This window comes from Abrus precatorius, unplaced genomic scaffold (genome assembly GCF_003935025.1).
Source record: "Abrus precatorius isolate BTA unplaced genomic scaffold, Abrus_2018 Scaffold10, whole genome shotgun sequence".
NCBI classification, from domain to species: Eukaryota; Viridiplantae; Streptophyta; class Magnoliopsida; order Fabales; family Fabaceae; genus Abrus; species Abrus precatorius.
Window position 1 is genome coordinate 22,707,299 of NW_020874292.1, and position 5,652 is coordinate 22,712,950.

Below are 5,652 nucleotides of genomic sequence, written 5' to 3' on the forward strand. Positions count from 1 at the left end.
ACTTATTATTAATTAAATAAAGGACTATGAGACATAGTATTCTAGCACATTATGAAATTTGAGAAAAAAGAATGGAAGTTATTGATTTTACAAATTTGTAATAGAAAAAACATGTTTTGTTGCGTAAAATTAAATATATGTAATTATTGATAATTTTAACTAAGAATTTATAAATAATATATTAAATATTATGAATTTATAAACATAATTATTTATGCTAAACTTGAAATTTATGTCAGGTAATAATGACAATTTTATAAATATAAATATAAGTATTTATAAAATAAAATATATATTTTTTTAAGCTAATAGAGAAATTTCTATAAATATAAATATAAAGATTTACAAAAGAATATATAATTTATTTGAAATAATTAAAAAATAATAAGTAACAAATTTGATGTGCAAGATTTAGAATAATTTTTTTTTAAAAATTGTGGATAAAAAATAAAATTATCATAGAAATATAAAATATAATTCATATATTATTTTCAATCAATTTTATTCGTAAAATATATATCTGATAAATTGTGAATAAGAGTAACTTTAATGAATACTTCACTTCGTATATAGTAATTCTCATTTATATTATAAATATTAGAGGTTGTTGTATAAATAATTTATATATTTAAATCATAGTATATTTATGATATTATATTAAATAAATTAAATTTTAAATTAAATAAAATTTCTTACATTTTATAATATTATATATATATTTTATGACTTTTTTAAATACATGTCTATTTAGATGGTTTAATAACCTATTTATATCATTTATAAAAGATTTTAATACTAAGTAAGTTATTAAAAATACTAACAAATTAAGTCAAATTCTTAAAAAATAAGATTAAGCTTAATAAAAAGTTTATAATAGATATTAGGTAAAATATATAGTTCAAAATTATTTAGTATATTAAACTTAAGACTTAATTTAATTTATCCTATTTTTATCTTTACTTTCACACAAACTTATTGATAATTATATATTTTTTATTTATAAAAAAAATATTTTATCTGTTAAAAATTGTAAATTTTATCATTTTTATTTTATTTTTTTTAAAAATTATATTGTTCTTAAATAATTTCGTACGACCCTTTATGTTGTTTATTATAACAAATTTGCTTTTAACATTAGAGCATTTTTTATTTTTTTTGATCTATCACAATGTATAGATTTTTTTTTTATATTTACATATTTTTTATCGTACAATTATATATGTAAATTATATTTTTTATTGAGATATATATTATAATTAATCTAATCTTTATTAGTTTATAATATTTTTTGATGATATTAATATTGATTAATCAAAATAAAAAATTATGAAAAAATAAATAAATAAATATATAGTATATTTTATATATTGATATGCTTTTTAATAAAAAAATATTGAAATATTACAAAAAGTACAAATAAAATATTCGTTAATTTTTAGAAGTTGATTGCGACCATTTTTTAATATTGTTCGTAATTTATTTGGTAGTTTATATTTCTTGTGTAATTAAACAAATAAAAGTGTACAATTTTTAAATTTTACTTGGAAACTTATTGCTGCTGCACTTATGATATAATCTTCTTTTTCTATGTTAAATATGCTATGAGACTGTGAACACTAATATTATTCTTACACTTTTTTTTATAGAGCATTTTGTTTATATTTTGATTTTTAATTATTAAAAATTATATTTTAAAATTTTTAAAATGAAAAATAAATCATGTTAACTAATAATTTTTTGTTTATTTTTAAAATTAAAAAAATATTTTTAAAAATAGAAAACAAACAAATTCTAACTTTTTTTATTGACCTTTTTATTTGTTGACTTTTTTACTTGTTTATTTATCTCGCTATTAATAATATTGTCTAGAGAGTATTAAATTCTCAAATTATTTTTTAATCTTCATTAAAGTAACTCTTTTATAATTTAATAATACTTTTATATTTTTTATGTGACAATCTAATTATATATATTTATTTATTTATGATGATTCTTATCTCAAGTTATTTTATTTTTAACTTATTTAAACAACACACAATGATTTTTGGAGAGTACCTTTGTTGATAAATGATAATCTTTGATCTTTTTAGTCATGTTGGCACAAAGGAGTGTAAGCATGTGAGGTTAAAAAGAAAATATTAAAGTTATTTAAAAGAATTTCTCCTTTTATATATGTGTGTTATCCCTTGTTATTTATACCAATTAAGATTTTTGTAATTAAATAGTTTTTTTTATGTGAGATAAAATGACAATTAAGTAATTTTAGTATTTTGTCTCTTAAAATGAACATAATACATTAGAGATTTAATGAGATCTACCATCATTTATAAAATTAACATAGATGATAGTTGTAGAAACTATATGAGTTTTGATAATGTTATACAAAATTGTAGTTATAAATGGCCAACAAGATTTGATTATTATTACTAAATCTTTATTTTAGTCTCTCAGATAATAAACGTTGATTATTTTAGTCTTTAAAATTTTAAAATTTTATGTTAATCTTTAACTTTTATTTTTGTTCATCATTTTAGTTGTTTGAAGCATACTATATCAACACAGTAATAAAATAATGAAATAACTGGTATAATTAAATTACATAGCAAAATCAACATTGTATAGAGTATGATATATGTTTTTATTTTATTTTAGTTTCTAAGATTGTTACTTGTCAAACTCTTGAGTCCTTGATTTTTAAAACTCTTCAGCTACTCATTCTTCTTCTTCCTTAATACTATTATCGTCGACCACTATCTGTTTTCTCTAATGGTGACTTCGTGTAATACTCTCATTTTTATTTCATTTTAGTTTTAAAATAAAAGAATTTAAATTTTTAAAACTGCTGAGGATCCCATTCAAGCGAGATTTATTATTCTGGACCATGCATTTCAGAGCATTCTCACTCAGGCAAGAAGGGACAACAAAATGAAAAACTCTTGGACTCACAAGTTGCACTTAGGCAAGCCTGTCTCGTTCAAGCAAGAAAGCATCTCGCTTAAGCGAGATTATTAGAAAATGTGAAACTATTTTTGTCTGGTATTCTCGCTTAGGTAAAAATGATTGCTTTTGCATAAACTTATTGTCGATCAAGTGAGATTGACCTTGCTTAAGTGAGAATCTTCAAGAAAAAGTGGTATTTAAGTGATCTGGCATTTTAAAAACATAAATCTCAAAGTAGATAATCATTTCTCATCTCACTCCCTTCCTCAGCTAGAAAACATCATTACTCTCTAAATCCCTCTTAAATCCAAACTAGGACATCTTTTTCCACTTGATTCTAAGTAAGTTATTGGAGTTTAATCTTCCAATCTCACATCTATGTTTCATTATTTTCTTTTTACTCAAAATTTGTTCTACTTTGTAATGCTTAGGAAGAACTTGGTCTTTTGGACAATATCTTCCATAAAAAACATTGCACCTTTCTTTTGTATCTCAAGAAGAACTTGACTTTAGAAATATCATCTCTCATCTCTTTGATGCAAAAGACTTATTTCTAAGTAAAGAGAGTTAATCCTCAAACCCTAAGTCCTATTTATGTATTTTGACTTGGAAAACTTAAACTATCTTATTATGAATAGCAAAGTTATAAGATTTTCTTAAAAATATAATGTAGAAAATGGATTCTTAGAGCATGAAAAACCTATGATTTGTTTCAGAAATTACCTAAACAAAATTTTATAGTAAAAGTTATAAGCAAAACAAGTTTTAAGAAGTTTTTATGATTTTGTTATTTATTATTATGTATGTACAATTAATGTTATGAATTATTATTTTGAATAACATGTATATTGGAAGATGAAAAACAAGAAATGCTAAACTTCAAGATATGTAATTTTTTATTAAGACCAAGAGAGTGTGATCCTTGAAAATGTCTCTATGATGTGTGATTAAATTTTAGTGTATCTTAAACTGTATGATTAAGTTGAGGTTGAAGGTGTCTGATCTTTAGCATATTGTATTGATTATTAGAGTGAATGTTTGAGAATGAGGATTTCAAAGTTGCTTATATTAGCAAATGGAAAGAATTGCTAAGAAAATGTGTGTAATGAAAGAGTGATGAATAAGCATGGATTAAAAGAACTTGGTGCAAATTGCCATTATTAAGTTTTCGTATGGATAGTTACAGAAATACATTGAGAGTATAAAGTTTAGAGACAATTTTGGAAATCTAAGAAAAATGAGGGTGATGAATGTTATTTGTAGTAGGTGCATATAAATTAATGAAAACAAACGCATCACAGGCCTCACACTTATTTCCTAACTATACCTTTGCTATGAGGCCGTATAACACATATGTTGTATCTGTGTGTGGTGGCTATTCGGCGACTACCCATGCTGGTGTAAGTCATTCATGATTAGGGAAAGCATATTGGAAGCAATTTGGGGCCATGAATATTGTAAGTACCAATAAATGATGGATTTATTGGAGTTAAAATGATCAAAGTGACATGAATTCAAGAATTGTATAATTGGATTTGGCTGAGTGTGAAATTTTGTGTCTTGATAACTTTTGGATGAAAAATTTATAAATGAGTTATTCTTATTTTGGTGCATATAGTATTAGATAATGTTTTTTGCATTATTTAATTATTTTATAAAATAAATATTTATTGGGACGAAAAATACTTATCTTTACAATTACTTTTCAAGAACTAAAAATGAAGAAATAAAAGAAAATTCATTCTACAATCATATTCTTAGTTGTGTTTTAAGAAAGGATTGCTCTGTTAGGATTTATATTATTTTGATTAACTTTTCATTTATAGTTGACAATGGTATGTAATTTATATCCAACTTTAGTTAAAAATTTAAATTGCTGCAATAAGATTTTTGTTTATATTATAAACTTATATATATATATATATATATATATATATATATATATAGATCATATAATAAGATAATTATTTAAAATGTAAATTCAGTCTTTATTTTGATTAAAAATTTATATTGTAAATGTAATGCCTCGAATTTTGTAATGATATTATATATATTAATATAAATTATGGAGTTCTATTTGAATGTGTATTTGATGTACATGATGGTGTGAATATATGTGATGATGTGGACGTGTATGAATATGTGAATATGAGTATAAGTGTGAATGTCGATTTTGTGTTGAGAATATTTAACTGTGGTTGGTTTGGATTGATTGATAAAATAGGTTACGTGTCTGCTGCAGGGGCATTCTTACTGTAGCGAGAAAGTCTTGGGCGATGGGTGTGATTCTGTTACATTCGCATTTTAGCGAGAAGGCAATAGAGAGAGGTGCATTTTTGGGTTACAGTCTTGCTGTAGCGAGAGGGTCTCGCTGTAGCGAGATTCTGTAGAAACTTAAGTGCAATTTTCTCTGATATTTTTGTTGTAGCGAGGATGTCTAACTGTAGCAAAAATATCACGACCAGAAGGGTATTTGAGGGGTTAGGGTTTGAGGAAATGTATTTTTCACATTTTCCTTTCCTTCTCTCTCGATTTTCTTGACCCCAAACCCTTTTCCACTAATTTAATTACCTCGTTTGTGAGTAAGATTGAAGGTTGAAATCGTAGTTGGGACGCTTGGAAGTAAGTTTTATTGGCTAAGGTTTCATTCCTTTGTCCCTTTCTTTGTTTTTTCGAATTCTCATGGAGATTTCCCATGTTTTAGGGACGAAG